At 37.8% G+C, this 17321-nt stretch overlaps 1 pseudogene; it reads left to right on the top strand.

Annotated features, from left to right (window-relative positions):
- The window catches only part of LOC149839091 (BTB/POZ domain-containing protein At1g03010-like), a 29271-nt pseudogene that overhangs the window by 8746 nt on the left and 3204 nt on the right, over positions 1–17321 (top strand).

Raw genomic sequence — 17321 nt, 5'->3', positions numbered from 1 at the left:
CAAAATCTCGTTTTTCAAAAAACTCGCGAGAATTTGAATTTTTTTCATAAATCACATGCTTTTTCAGCAAAATCTCTGCAATAAAAAAATAAATTATAAATTATCAAAATTATTTTTTATAAGAAAATATTTATATAAATTATTTAAAAATAAAAATACATGATTTTTTCATGATAAATAGCCATTTAAAACGTAAAATATCACATTTAAATCACGATATTTATGTTTTCTTCATAAATCTCATGATATTTTGAAAATATAGCAAAAAATTGCCATTTTAAAATTTCAGGCAATTTCTCATGATATTATCGCGAGGCTTTTCATAAATCTCTGTATATTTGTCACTATGACGACTACACCCAATTTTTTTGGAATCTGATCAGGTCATTTTATAAGTGGGCGTTTTGCTCATCCTTACATCTCGGTCGTCCGTTTATTTGTTGCAGATGAATGTCATGTCTTTGTTCGCTTTTTCGTTAACAGGATTAACAGTTCATTTTTTAATGTAAAAAATTAAAATTATTTATACGGATCTCGAAAGCACCAAAGGTGTCTCAAGAGAACCCCTCTCTCTCTCTCTCTCTCTCTGTGTGTGTGTGTAAGCCGCAGATCGAAAGGGGTTTTTCGCTGGTCATGATCGACGTGACATTCACCCACAACAGGTAAACAGACGGCCGGGATGTAAGGATTAGCAAAACGCTCATTGTCAAAATGACCTCATCTGCTTCCAATTTTCTTTAGTTTCAAATATATATATATATATATATATATATATATATATATATATATATATATATATTTGACTACACCCAATTTTCCCTGCTAGTTGTCACTTCTCCAGCCCATTAATTCATTTGATGGCCTCATATGACCGCTGATCTTGGTGCCTTATCAAAGTTATCATTAGCCTCGTATGTCAAGCATTCTGACTTCTATTAGTTGGTTTATTTTATATGACTTTGCAGTAGGGGTGGCAAAATCTGACACGACCCGTCCAACCCGCTTCCTAGGCGGGTTCGGGTTTGGCTTAAATGAGTTCGTGTCATAAAACAGGTTGACCCGCCTAACCCGTTTATTAAACGGGTCGGGTTTGTGTTAGGGGTATGCCAACTCGCCAACCCGATTGACCCATTTGATAAACGGGTTAGGCGGGCAGGTCAACCCGTTTACTTGAACCCGTCAACCCGCAACCCGTTTATATATACGTTGCAAGGAAGATAACCCATATGCGGTTTCCAAAAAGAATGTTTTTGCTTCTAAAGGTGCAGCAGAGCAGCTCACCATCTGGTCTTGTATATTTAATGGATAAGTTCTTGGCTCTCAGCTTTTAATGACATAATAATTTATGATATTTTGTGCATTGAATGGGTTTTCACATTTTCTTTCTTTTTCTCTACATTAAGGGTATTTATGTAATTTAGTGAGTCTCGAATGTTCTGACTTCTGAGTTTGGCGCCTAAGATCAACATCTTTTGACTGAAAGAACGTTTGACAGGGGATGGATGATGAATAGTTTGGGATTTAAATTTTGTTGGTGACAGTAATACCATTGTTTGATGCAAGAAAGACATAGGCTTTTTAGATTGGAAAGTTGGAGGCAAAAGACTGAAGCACGAGGTTGTTCTTGTCATTGAGGTTGAGTGCAATGCCATCATTGCCTGAATCGCTGATTCTTTCTTGTCTTTCAGTCTCTGGCAGAAATAATAAACTCAGGCGGCTCTGAGCATTTATGGTGACCATCTCTTGCATCATCAACCTATCTTAGTCACTATTTATTTTATTTTTTTATCTGAATGCTACTAACTTTTGCAGTGACGGAAAAGACCTACAATGTTTCATAATTACCAAAGCATTTTAACATGCACCATTTCTTGAAAGAAGATAGAACATAATACAGATGAAGGTGTAATCGGGTTGTGTCGATCCGACCCGTTTATTAAACGGGTTAACCGTGTCGTGTCGGGTTACCCGTTTAATAAATGGGTCAGGTTCGTGTTTGCCACAGCCGACCCGTTTAATAAACGGGTCAGATTCGTGTTGAGGTATACTTCTGACACGACCCGCCAACCCCACTCGATTGCCACCCCTAGTTTACAGGAAGGCTTAACTTTCAACAACTACCTTGATCATACCCATTATGAATTTTTCGTTACTAGCCCACGAGGGCTTCACTCATCTGGTAGAGGAGACTTGTAAATGTCACTAAGCTCAAGGAACGTGAGTTTGAAACCCTAGGGTGTGTGTCACTCACCCGAAGGTCGAAATTGGGTGTACTCTTGCGGTGGGCAAGGGAGACCTAGGGCTTTTACACTAATGAGCTTGTGAGTGAGTAAGGTGATTTTCTCTTGTCGCCGACTAAGTTCGTATGTACTGTTTGGAATGCGGGCAAAAATATAAGCCCGTGACAGTTAGTATATGTCTGCATATTTTGTTGGAGGTCCTTTTTCTAAGGACTAAAAAATGATTTAATACGGATAACTGACCTACGCTTAAATCCTCTTTCAAAGAACTTTTGCCAGAAGGTGACAAAACTTGAAATTGGCTTGGCATACCATTAGCTCAGAAGTTGTAACATGAACAAGGATATGGACACTGATAATGTTGATGATAACCCTTCTCACCTCTCTCTTCTTGATTTACGGGATCTGGTCTCGACGGTTACAAGAAATATCTCGCGTATCAAGTTGGTTATGGAAACTGCATATCGCACCGCTATGATTGTTTCCAAGTTAGTTATATGCTATGTATTATAAATACTATATCCCTGATGATTCAATTAATAAGAGAAAAAAGGAGAGCGAGAGTGTTTTTCGTGGATGTAGATCTAATATGACTGAACCACGTTAATTCCTTCTTATGGCAAATTGTGTTCGTGATCCATCTGGTACACTGCGTAAATCGTTACACAGTGATACCTGCAAATCGCTTCCTATCTACATATCGCTACATGGTGATGTGAGTCATCTCAATAAATCGCCACATGGCGATCTCTCATAAATCGCTATGGTGGTCTCTCTCATAAATCGCTACACAGTGATATCTCGCAAATCGCTACATGGTATCAAAGCGTAGTTGATCTCTTGTTGTTGCGTCTTCCTCTTATTCTTGTCAAGTGTTTCTGGCAACTGTGTGTGATTCCTTTTCATGGCAAACAGCTCGTTAGGACAACCTCAATCTCCATCATCAACAGAGTGAATCCTCGTTCAGGATCAGGTACCTAATATAAAAATCACATCGATATTATTGAATGGTACAAATTATCTTTCATGGTCCAAATCAGTTTCCCTATACTTAAGCAGTAGATCTAAACTCGGATATATTAATAGAGAAATAACTAGGCCAAGCATAAATGACCCCAAATATCGTGATTAAAGGTCTGTCAATGACCTTGTTATGTCTTAGCTTCTTAATTCTATAGAAAATTGAATTGCTGAGGGTTTCTTATTTTTAAATATCGCTCAAGAAATATGGACCACTGCTGAAGAAATGTATAGTGAGCAAAACAATATAGCTCGTATGTATCAATTGTCCTGCGAGATTCATAACCTCAAGAAGGATACTCAAGGTTTCTTTGACTTTTTTGTTAAAATAAAGCGTCTATGGGATGAATATGACTCATATACATCCACATGCACGGATATGATTCCTTTAAAAAACTTCATGAAAAGGACAAATCATTTCAATTGCTCGTTGGGCTTGGGTATGAATTTGATCAAGTTTGAAGCCAGATCTTGTTATCAACCAAATTACTATCGGTTAACATAATATGCTCTATCATAATGAAAGAGGAAACTCGCCGTCGAGTAATGAATGTAGAGAAGTCTCTCCCTGAAACATCCTATAGAGCTCTTTTTTCTGATGTTGTAGCTTATGCAGCAAAAAACTATGAGTCATCAGACCTCAAAACAAGATTTCTTGTACCTTTTGTAAAAAAACTGGACATACCCGGGATAGATGCTGGAACCTTCACGATCAACCAGGAACTGCTCTAGCTCAACGTCTTCATGAAGCCGCACCATCTAGTCATGTGGCTACCACTTCAAACCCGAATGATAAATTTAGCTGAGAAGATTTGTCTAGTCAATTGAAGAATATCGTCAAGCTGCTTAAAACTGTTTGTCAGAAAAATGATCAAGTAGCTATGACGGCCTACACATCCTCTCCTTCAAATCCAGGTAATATTTCTACTCATCACAATGATAAAAATTGGATCATTGATTCGGGACCAAGTGAACATATGTGTTCGACCATAACTGATAAATTTAGGCTAAAACTAATTTACGGCTGCAAGCATGTTGTCATTGCGGATGGAACGAAAGTTGAGGTAACAAGTATTGGTAGATTCCAGCCGTTTGATCGTGCAAAAGAACTAGATGTTATGGTAGTCCCAAGCCTATCGGCCAACTTATTATCTGTGTCAAAAATTACAAATGAGCTTAATTGCAATATCACTTTCTCACCATATAATGTGATATTTTAGGACAGGGCGACGAAGAAAGTGATTGGTGAAGGAAAATTTTCAGACGGTCTTTATGTGCTTAGAAGACACGAAAGGGTCATGCTTGCTGGAAAATATGAAGGATGTTTGTGACATAAATGCCTAGAACATCCATCAAGCCAGTCATTAAACATATTGTTTCCTGATTTTCAATTTGATTGTCATTCGTGTGATGTTTGTAAATATGCTCGAATGACTAGACTTCCCTTTCCTTGATTAGATAATATTGCTAAAAAACCTTTTGATCTAATTCATACCAATGTATGGGGACCTTCTCTTGTAACGTCTTACTCTAGTTTTAGATATTATCTAACATTCATTGACGATTTTTCAAAGGCTACCTGGATCTATTTACTTAAGACCAAAAATGAAGTCCTTGGTAAATTTAAAGAGTTTTTTTCTATGGTAGAAAACCAATATGATACAAAAATCAAGATTCTAAGATCTGACAACGGCACTGAGTAAAAGAAAACTCAGTTTGACGAATTCGAAAAACAAAAGGGTGTAAACCATCAATTTACCTGCATAGGTACTCCTCAACAAAATGGAGTAGCCGAAAGGAAAAATCGGAATTTGCTTGAAGTTACCAGAACCTTATTATTCCAAATGAATGTTCCAAAAATATTTCGGAGTGATGTTGTTATGACTGCTTGCTATATTATAAATCGTCTGCCTAGCCGAATTTTAGAAAAACACTCTCCTCTTGAGATTCTAAAGGGACAGAAACTCAATTTAAATCACATGAGAACCTTTGGATGTGTTGTATTCATAGCCAAACAAAAATCGGATAAACTTAGCAATCGTGCTTCCAAATGTATCTTCTTGGGGTATTCTGCATCTCAAAAGGGATATAAATGCTATAATGTAGAAGAACAACGTCTTTATTCACCAGGGATGTCGAATTCAACAAAAATGTTTCATACTTTCAGCAAAATCAATGCCAGGGGGAGACAACATCTAGAGACATATTTGAGAAAAACTATTCTCAGAAAGAAGTAGTTCAGCCTGCGACCGACTCATATGAAGAAATTGCAACCAGCATAGGAAGAATTTTGGACTCATCGCAAGAGGCAAACTCAGAAACAGAAAATCAACCTTTGCTAAGATGGTCAGAGCGTCAATCCAAAACTTTTGCTCATTTAAATGATTATGTTACATTCTCAGTTATGTACCCTATTGAAAATTATATTGAGTATCACAAAATTAGTAGGACTCACAAAACCTACGTTAGTCGCATTTCTCAGATTAAGGAGCCATCCACATATGAGAAGGCTAGAATTGACCCAATATGGGTTCGAGCTATGAATAAAGAGCTACAAGCTCTTTATAAAAATAAAACCTAGAAAGTTATTTCTTTACCTCTTGGAAAAAAGGCAGTCGGATGTTGCTGGGTATATATGATAAAACATAACAGTGACGGGACTATAGAGAGATACAAGGCCATGTTGGTGGCTAAAGGGTATACTCAGACTCCAGGTCTTTATTACGATGAAACATTTGCTCATGTTGCCAAAATGAATACCATCAGAATTCTCTTATATGTTGCTTGTAATTACAATTGGCCTTTCTATCAATTAGATGTTAAAAATGCTTTCTTGCAGGGAGACTTAAAAGAAGAAGTGTATATGAAACTTCCACCTGAACATCCTGAAGAAGGAAATATTGATAGAGTATGCAAACTACATAAAGTCATTTATGGCCTGAAACAATCTCCCAGGGCGTGATACCATCAATTGAGCAGTTGCTTGGAACAACATAAATTTGTCAGAAGCAATGTTGACAATTCAATGTTTGTCAAAAAAGAAGGTAATCACTTGGTTATTATCTTGGTATATGTGGATGATATCATTGTGACAGACACAGATGATGAAGGCATTCAAGAAACAAAGAGGCTTCTGCATAACACCTTTGACATAAAAGATTTGGGCAAACTTCGCTACTTCTTAGGCATTAAAATAGCTCATTCAAGAAAGGGTCTGTTTTTATCTCAAAGCAAATATACGTTAGATCTTCTTAAAAGTGCAAAAAAAATCGAATGTAAGCCCGTTGAAACTCTGGTGGAAAGCGGACAAAAATCTATTATCTCTCCTGATGATGTAACCGTTAATAAGGAAGGATACAAGAGATTAGTTGGAAACTAATCTATTTAACTATTACTCGACCAGACATTACACATGTCATCAACCTCGCAAGCCAATGTATGCATGCTCCTCAAGAACTACATTGGAAAATCGTAAATTGAATATTGCAGTATTTGAAAGGAACGTCAGGCCAAGGATTGTGGTACAAGCGAAATGATTATCATCAAATTCAAGGGTTCATAGCTGCAGACTGGGCAGAAAGTTCAGACAGAAGGTCTACCACAGGATATTGTGTTTTTGTTGGTGGCAATATGGTTACCTGGAAAAACAAAAAGCAAAGGGTGGTGGTCAGATCTAGTGCAGAAGTTGAGTATAGGGCCATGGCAACTACTGCCAGTGAAATAACCTTGGCCAAAACTCCCCTAACAGAAATGAAGATGTCAGTCGATCTACCCATTACCATATTCTGTGACAATCAAGCAACAATACATATTACAACAAATTCAGTTTTTCATGAATGGACTAAGCATATCAAAATTGATTGTCATTATGTTCGTGAAAAGGTTCAAAGAGGAGAGATCTCTACTCCATATACTAAAAGTGCAGAACAACTTGCTGACGGATTCACCAAATGACCGAGTCGAGATCATCATCGTGACCTTCTCAACAAGTGGGGTTGTGCAAACATCTACACCCCACTTGAGGGGGAGTGTTGACGATAACCCTTCTCACCTCTCACTCCTTGATTTACGAGATCTGATCTCGACGGTTACAGGAAATATCTCGTGTATCAAGTTGGTTATGAAAACTATATATCGCACCACTAAGATTGTTTCCAAGTTAGTTATATGTTGTGTATTATAAATATTGTATCCCTAATGATTCAAATAATAAGAGAAAAAAGGAGAGCAAGAGTGTTTGTCGTGGATGTAGGTCTAATATGACCGAACCACGTTAATTTCTTCTTGTGGCAAATCGTGTTCGTGATCCATTTGGTACACTGTGTAAATCGTTACACAGTGATACCTGCAAATCGCTTCCTATCTACATATCGCTACATTGTGGTGTGAGTCATCTCAATAAATCGCCACATGACGATCTCTCATAAATCGTTACGGTGGTATCTCTCATAAATTGCTACACAGCGATATCTCGTAAATCGCTAAAGATAATGTGGATTTGAGATACTGATGCATGATTCTTCTGAAAAAATAGGATATGAGCAAACATTATTTTAGACATACACTATCAATATTATTTTTAATAGCTTTAGTATATAAAAGTATATTTTATGGCTCCAAGGGGGTTTGGCATGGTGGGATAGGACCCAGATGGTCTAGGTTCAAATCGTATGGGCATCACCCCTTGCGCAAGCCGAAGCGTAGCAGCAAAGGGTAAGCCCATGGAGTAACGCTGCCAGGATGGCATGCAGAGCCAGTGTGGCTAGGTCTTTGATGCTACACGTGGTTTTTCTGTGCAAATATTAAAATTATATTTTTTATTATTATTCAAAATATAAAATAATTAAAAAGATAAATGGTGGTGGACACATGTCACAGTGTGTCATTTGGGGCATGGGCATGACATGTCGTGTCCCTTAAACACTTGAACTCCGATTAGCGTGTCATTATTCGAATATCTAAAAACCAAGAATAGCCCTGGCTTGTTCTTGTGCAGCCCAAAACCAGATGAATCCGGGGCAGGTCCAAATTTCGGATCTGGCACACAACCCGAGAACAGTTAAGTGTTGAAAAGGGTCCAACCCAACCTGACCTGACTCGAGCCCGACAAGACCTAGTCTGAGCCCAAACACTCAAGGTTGGGATCAGGCCTATCAAGCCCCATTGGGAATCGGGGTAATTGGGCAGTCCCATTGTCCAACCCTACTTTTTTTGGTGTAAAGATATAGTGCTTATGTTAACTAGTGCAGATCGGGTGATCTGCCAAATTTTGTTGGAAAAGTGATCTGAGATGTTGACCATCTGTTGTTTCAATCCAACGGTCCCCTGTGCTTGTGAGGATGCTAGATCATTTTTCCAAAGTGATTTGGCAGATCATCTGATCCACACTCCTTTGGCCTACGAAAGGCCATGTTTCTTTGGGACCTATTTCCTGTTTGCTATGCCCACTAGGGTTGGTTCATCTATTTAGGGGGGGGGGACTGGTGAGGTGAAGGGAACCATAAAGAAATCAAGAGAAAGAGAAGGATCTTTGGGTTTTCTTTCTTGGGGTTTCCTCTTGAATCTTGAACCTTGTGAGTTAGGGGTTTGGATTGCAATTTCTTGTTTATACATTGATAAGACTCAATCTTATGTAACATTATAATATTATCTTGATTTAATTAAAAAGCATCATCTTTATTTCTCCCATAAACCTTTGTGTATTCCCTTACTATTTTCACTCTTTCTTTTGGTAGTTTGTGTTTTCTCATGAATATATATCTATATATATATATATATATGTGTGTGTGTGTGTGTGTGTGTGTGCAGAGGCGTGTTCCTTATGCAAGTCTAATTCCTTGATGTTAGTTTCTTATATAATGTTTGATTTTTCCATATGAACATTGAGAAAGAATATGTGAAATAGAGAGAATCATACATGACATGCGTGGTAAGATGATCGGGGAAGTAGCCCACAAGTTTTTGGTTAGGAATGCCTATGGTTTGTCACCTGACATGGGATAACAAAGTTTCAAAACCCACGGGTGGCATTCCTTGCTGGGGGAGTAAAGCTAAGTGTACTCTCCAATGATAACTGCTTTTCAAAACCCATGGAGGGCATTCCTTGCCGCAAGGCCAAAGCTGAGTGTACTTCCCACTGATAACCACTCATGGGGGGAGCGTTCCCTTGCCACAAAATCAAAGCTTAGCTAAGTGTATCCCCAACCAACAGAGGCTCTGCGTAGTTAGGAGCTGTGAGTGCAGGTCTCCTTGTGGTGGGACGTTGAATAATAATTGGTGGAGGTCTGCTTAATCCCAGCTTGCCTTTCAAAAACAGAAAAAGTGTATTCCCCAATGGACGGGGTATACCTCAAAGGTTCTAACGACCGGAGCCATGCCAATGTGCGGTCCTTGATGGCAGGGTTTCTCTTGGCCTAGCCAAAAAATAAAACATAAAAAAGATTGGGTACCCTTTTACAAGAAAATACAAAAATATTATTAAAAAAAATCAATATTTGGACATGATGTGATTGTGACTCGTACATAAGAGATATTAGAGTTTTGGTTGGGAGAGTCAGTACCGAAAGGGTACAATACATGATGGCTGTATGTCATGTATTTTGTGACGATAGTTGTCTCTTGGCCAAGATATTGGTACCGTAATAATACGACACATGAAACCTTAGCTCAAGGTATCACTGCCAGCATCCTAATAAGCTTGAATAAGTGACAGCCTCCCACTTTTCTCCATTTAAGTTAAATAAATTGCTTACCAAAATGTAAAATTATTGAAACAAGTCAAATGACGGAGTTTGGCAATTAAGCACTAGACCAACATTAAGTAGTAACACTTTCCTATTTTTCAAAAAAAAAAAAATAGTAACACTTTCCTTGAGCCTATGCTTTCATTTGAAACATTTTCCTGCATTTTCCAACATCTCACTACTGAATTGATAAAGAACTAATACCTTCTTTTTGAAAGGCAGGCAGATTTTAGTGTTTAATTGGAAAGGTGAGTTGATATGTGAGCAAGGCTGTTTGAATTTCAATTTGAAAATCCATTATAGAGAATTCTTGAAAGATGACCAAATAAGTTATGCTGTTGTAGAAAGAAAATAATAGTTCCTGCAGAATTATTAAGGTTAACAAAGTAAACGTTTCTCCTCAACACCAATCGAAAGTGACTGCATATTAATCCTGAATAGTTTTTATTAGAAAGATGCAAGTACCTTTCTAGTTGGTTGTATGATAATGAAAAAGAGTTTTATTTTTTTGGTGATGAATGGCAACCCAAACACCATGGTTGGATGGTTGACCTCTCAGATGAATCTAACAAAAATTTTCAAAGTCAATTCATTCGATTGATGATGAACTCTTAGGCCCAAACTTTTTGTCTAGTTTTTACCTTGTACTAAGCCTACCGAAATCCCTACGTGACTTACACGGGCCTTTTGGCCTTGTAATAAAATTTAGCCCTTAACAGAATGACATCTAAAGAACAAAAAAATGAATGGCTGAACAACATGGAAAAATGGTGGTGTTTGGATTGTTGTTCATCTCATTAATGAACAGCATCCAAGGCACCTCTAATGCTAATAATTGATATGGCCTCTTGAAATACATGGATCTCTAACCCAACGAGGAGGGGTCAGGCAGGAGATTGTTAAAAAATAAATAACTGATTGAATAAAAATTAAATAATAAATTAGAAAGGAGAAACAGAGAAATACGTGGTTATGCCAAAGGCCTACATTCACGAAAAAAATGTCTAATATCTTTTTTTAATTTATTCAATATCTCAATAATCAAGATGGAATAAAGATAGAGGTTAATTTTGAAAACTATAAAATTATCACCTTAGTTAATAAGTGATAATCTTTGTGATTGCAAATGCCCTCCAAGATAAGATATTATCTTGAAAACTGCTATATGTGATAGGTGAGATCTTTCATATCCTTATAAATTACAGCAAAGATCCTAGAATATCCAATCACCACAAATATGATATCCAAAGCAATAAATAAACACCCTTAACCATCCAAATTGTCTTGCAAAGAGATGTGACCGGGTTGGTAAAATTCATATAGACTTTAACAAATTACAGCTTTTAAGTAAAAAACAAAAGGGAAGAAAGAAATCTTGACGGTGCAAATTGGACAGATACCTAACTTTGGGATTCCTTGTGTGCATTGCATCATTACGGTTCAACTGTGCTAGAGGAGCACCAAGGCTACTTGCAGTGCCTATGATGGTGACTTTGACGTCACTGCTTTACTACTTGAAAAAATTTAAGAATGCAACAATAATGTAGGCAACCTAATGAAAACCTTGGGAAAATTAATATACCAAACTCGTAGTAGGATAAAGATTGGATGATACTCACGTGAGTAGGGAGGGGTGTCAAGTGGTCGGATATGACCCAGTCAGGACCTATACTGGATCCAGAAAGATTTGGTATGGTTTATAAAATTTCATAAACTAGTGAGTGTGCCCCCATGCTATGAATCTCTCTCTCTCTTTCTCGTGTGATAGTTCAACTAGATAAGTTTAATTTAAGATTAGATTTAAAATGATCCTGCATTAGTGAGTGTACACATGATATGAATCGCTAGGTTTAAAGGACATTAAATTCACCCTTAATTGAAGGAACCTTAGATTGAACCCAGGTTGAGTGTTAGATAGGGCCATGACAGAGGTATAGCATCACTACATATGGATCATTAGAAAGTAAAATTCATCATTAGTGACATAGCTCATTAGAGGCTGACATGCTTTCTCACCATAATTACGTCCACTTTGACCCTTCAAGGTGATCATCCAAATCCTTTTATCTCCATGTGAAAATGCCTTCGCCTTTTTAAATGGCCACCCCATGCTTTGCTTTTATGAAAACAATCCCCCCTTGCTTTCCTCGACACCTACAAAATTGCTCGGGCCAGCCAAAGTCCTCCAGAAATGACAAGCTGCCCTTCTTATTTCCTGCATAAGGGATGGGTGTATCAAGAGATTTTGGTATATATATCTATATATATATATAGAGAGAGAGAGAGAGTGTATGATGAGATTTTAGTAGCAGAAATACTGGAAATTTGCAGTCCTTTTAGGGGCTTTTTTCATCACGGTGCGGGTTTCCTTTTACCGATTAGACAGAGAGAAGGGTGTATCATGAGATTTTGGTGCGTATATATATATATATATATATATATATATATACAACAACAACTACGCCTTCATCCCAAAACAATTGGGGTCGGCGATATAAACCAAAAAAGAAAATCAGTCTGGGTCTTCCACATTAATCTGTCTCCTCCAATCATTTCTATCCAATGCCATGTCCTCGGTGAGGTTCAAAGCATTCATATCCTTTCCTATCACCTCCATCCATGTCTTCTAAGGCCTACCTCGACCTCTTTTAACTAATATATTTTCTCATTTCTCCATCCTTCTAACTGGAGCATCATTAGGCCTTCGCCGAATATGTCCAAACCACCGTAAACGATTCTCTCTTATCTTATTTTCAATGGGTGCAACGCCTATCTTCTTACGTATCTCCTCGTTTCGAATCTTATCTTTTATTGTATTTTCACACATCCATCTCAGCTACATTCATTTTTTGAATATGATGTCTCTTGGCAGCCCAACATTCCGTACCATATAGTAAAGTGGGCCTAATAGTTGTCCTATAAAACTTTTTCTTCAACCGCAATGGCATTCTACGATCGCACAACACTTCAGTTGCACTTTTCCATTTCATCCACCCAACCTTTATCCTATGATTTACATCTTCATCAATTTCTCTATACTTTTGAATGATATATCCCAAATATTTGAAACAATCATCCACCGGTATTTCTTACTCAGCAAGCTTCACTACACTCTCATCACTACTTCGTTGCTTACTAAACCGACATTCCATGTATTTTGTCTTACTCTTACTCAACTTAAAACCTCTTGCTTCCAATGTCTGTCTCCATAATTCTAACTTAGCATTAACCTCAGCTCTAGACTCATCAATCAAAACAATATCATCAGCAACCAACAATATCATCAAGCAAAACAATATCATCATCGATATATATATATATAGAGAGAGAGAGAGGGGGGGTGTATGATGAGATTTTAGTAGCAGAAATCCTGAAAATTTGCAGTCCTTTTAGGGGCTTTTTTTCATCATCGTGTACAATGGGGGGGCTTGGAGCAATTAGGTATTAAAACCATGAAAGAGATTGAGCTCTCTCTCTCTCTCTCTCTCTCTCTCTCTCTCTCTCTCTCTCTCTCTCCAAAAAGAGGACAGGTTAAAGTAAAAGAAAGAAGCAATAGACACTAGTTCAAAAGTGGTAACCATAAAACCTGGTTTCCTTCTGTGGGTAGTCCTAAAACCAGACTATACACCAGGTTTTCCGATCAAAATTTAACCTCTCTCTCATAGACGTAAAATCCAGGCGAATATATGCAAGGTGTTTGATGACATAACCAAGAGTGAAATTTGAAGTTTTGTGGGTGAAGACAATGGGTTTGCTATGGTTGGTGACCTGAAGCCCAGCAGCATTTCTGTTATGAGACACTTCCGACCACCCACCACCATCGCAAGTGCTGCTACAAAGCACACACATGAACATGAATGGTAAGCAAAGAGTCTCTCTCTCTCTCTCTCTCTCTCTCTCTCTCTCTCTCTCTCTCCAGTTTACTTTTTTCATAAGGAGAATGGAACCTTGCGTCTCTGGGCATTTGACCAGAAAACAGGAAGTAACCTTATCAAGGATTAGATTTTACGGGATTTGGTTAATTAAACGGCGAAAAAACCCTCGATCTTTTATGTACCTTACGTTTAGTTCTTAAAGTCGGACAATCCATGGAAAATTTTCTCCCCCAGTGGTATATTCGTCACTAGTGCCTCCATGTATAATGTATTAGAGTTCTCGCAATTAACTCGTGTAGACTGTAATTACCATAGTTATTAGTGTAAGAAATGGGTGTGAGAAACAAATCAATGCATGAAACATGGTTTAAGAAACTTATGGATGTGTAAATTTTATATAAAAAAATGACACAAAAATATAGTTAAAACTTGTGTTCTCTAATTAAAATGAACTTTAACTAATTTTATAAAACTATTCATTACATATACATATAGGTTTTATAATAAAAACATAGATTTTGAGAAGGAAAGATCAATTCTTATATGAGAGATTTATTTTCCTTGATTTCCTATTAGGAGAAGCACGCTTCCTGTTGCTTCACAGGCTTTAAGAAGTTTATGATAATTATGGTAATCACATTGTTTTCTTTCCTCTAAAAGCGTGGCAATACGGAGATCCTGCTATAAAAAGCTTGGATCCTTTTTAGTTTTTCCTCTAAATTTACGAATCTCCTCTCAATTCCAAAATGGTTGTTATGTTTGTGTTATATTGGAGTTTTTTCTTTTTATGTTTTCCACTCACAAGGACACACCAATCTTATGTAATTTTCGAACAAGAATATCACATAATACACGCAAATAAATTCGCCTGTATCCTTCTGACAGGCCCTTTCTTTCTTATCCCAAAGGTAGTGATGGTAGGCATGACTGCAAATAATATCACATAACGAAAGGGCACTTATAACGCCCACGAGAATAAAATTGGCAATTACGAACATGGAGGTTATGATAAAAGGACGAGCATGAGACAGCTTTATTATATTCTTGGTTAAATAATTCAGGATGAAAGAGTTAATGAGGAATTTGACTGGAATATTTGCTAGTTATCCAAGTTACAGCTTGCCTTTTGATGTAAAATTGCAATGAATTCCGTAATTGTAAATGGTTTTTTTCTAGGATGCAATTGCATATGCATAATATTGGTGTACACCTGGTTATTGTTCCTTTTACATTATGAATTGGCCCACAAGGGCTCCGCTTAATGGACTAAGGGTGACCATGGTTTGTCACCTGACATTGGATGACCACAGTATGAAACTCACAGGAAACGTCCCTTACCACAAGGTTGAAGCGAGGTGGTGAACCCCCACCCACCCATTACTACCACTCTTGTTTTTAAAGGCAAGCTGGGGTTAAGCAGACCCGCACCAGTTATTATTCAATCGTACCACAGGGGTTTTGAACCAACAACGTCCCACCGCAGAGAGATGTGCACTGACAGCTCCTACCAACCACACGGAACCCCTGGTTAGGGGGACCCCTTTTAAGGGTTTTATCAATCAGAGGCCTGTCAAAGTGTAGACGGTGATGGACCCAGCCAAAAAATAAAATAACCACTAATAAAACTGCAACCACTAAGGTTACTGAAAGATTCAGGACGAATATATCTGTCCATATTTATCCTATGAACCCCTGAAGAGGAAATCAAACCAGATAGCATCTAACTGTCAATTACTGTCATCTGAGATTGACAGCTTCTGCACTCATATGGTTGGGGAGGTATACAAAAGAGGGGGGAAAGCCACTTGTTTCTTCTTTCAGTACGTAAAACAAAACACCTTGTGTTATCATTGAACATTTGAACCTGCTATCCACATGAAATCAAAGTGACCGTTTAAATTACAGCCATCAGTTCATGAATCCTTATCCTTGTGCACCTTTTTCTATTGTTTTTTCCTCTAGCAGCTAAACTTGGCCTGCTCTACAATTATTTGCAAAACATTGATCACAGTCACTAGCTCATCCTATTGATAACTGGGACAGAGATGGCAGGCCAGACCAAGCCAGGATCTAGGACAGAGGTTGCAATTTTCTTCTCTGGGTTTTGTTTGGGAGCTGGAGATGGGGAGTTGATAAATGCTACCCACCTCATTTACTCTTATTGATGTTTGGAAGCCAGGTTTTTGGGAGATGGGAAGGGCGATGGGAGTGAAGGAGATTGCAGATGGGCCTTTTTCAACAAAATCCTCGTAGTTGACAACTCTCCTCTTATCACCCATTTTCTTGGCCACTCCCATCGCCCTTCCCATCTCCTCTCCTCGACAACAACTGCTCCCAAACAGAGCCTTATTGAATCATGTAGTTGAGGCAAAGCATAATTCCTGGGCTGGATTACTGTCACTTGCAGAGTAATACAACAAACACCTATAGTTAACCACATCATAATTGTATACTATGAACATTACTAAGTATGGAATATAAATTACATAGGATAAGGTATATACCGTATACAATACATCACATAATATGACCAACAGTGCCATATCATATGAATGTAAAAGTTTTATAAGTAAAGTCGAACCCTTGCCAATATCTTATTGAACAACATCTTAATCGTAAAGCATTAGTAAATAGTAATTATACCAAGTTATAAAACTATTACCAGTAGCACATTACCCACATTATATGAACTTTGCAGATACAAAAACCTTGGCAGTAACTGACATGAAGCTCATATTTAACACACACACAAAAAAGAAAGATGAGATAAAATAGCAGGGGTGTTTTGGTCATTTAGATAGCAGACCAAGAAGGTGACTTGCATTAGAATATAAACCAATGGTGACTATAGTGTTAAAGCCTTCTAACATAGTGCAGCTTTCAGTTGGCTTTCCATAGAGCGTTGGCAACCCTTGGGATCTACATGAAAATGTTGGCCAAGAAAAGATTATTCATCAACCATTTGCAGTTCCTCTTCATTTCTATTTGTTACTCACACTGGCCACTTTGTTTTGACTGCAGGCCGCTTTCAGATGTTTCCAGTGATCTTACAGTCGAAGTGAATGCAGCAAAGCTCTTCCTTCACAAGGCACCTCTCTCTCTCTCTCTCTCTCTCTCTCTCTCTCTCTCTCTCTCTCTGTGTGTGTGTGTGTGTGTGCACGCACACAGAGCACTGAGAAATGGAGACTGGAGCAGTCCAAACAAGAAAATCAACAGCTACCACATTCTCATGAGAGATTTACGGATTCTCTTTATAAAGTTTACAAGGACAAGGTCTCAAACAAAGCCTTCAGCTAAGAACACCTGAGAGATGTGAACCTTAATCCCACTCTCATAAGCTCACATTCTTGATTACTATACCAGAAAATTCATTTTCATACAGAAAAATAAAATAAAATACATTACGTAACTTCGAGACACTGGAAAAATCTGAAAAAAACATT

This window comes from Nuphar pumila, chromosome 4 (genome assembly GCF_984573655.1).
Source record: "Nuphar pumila chromosome 4, dmNupPumi1.hap1.1, whole genome shotgun sequence".
Classification (NCBI taxonomy): domain Eukaryota; kingdom Viridiplantae; phylum Streptophyta; class Magnoliopsida; order Nymphaeales; family Nymphaeaceae; genus Nuphar; species Nuphar pumila.
The sequence above is the reverse complement of the archived record's forward strand: the minus strand, read 5'-3'. Positions and strand labels throughout refer to the sequence as shown.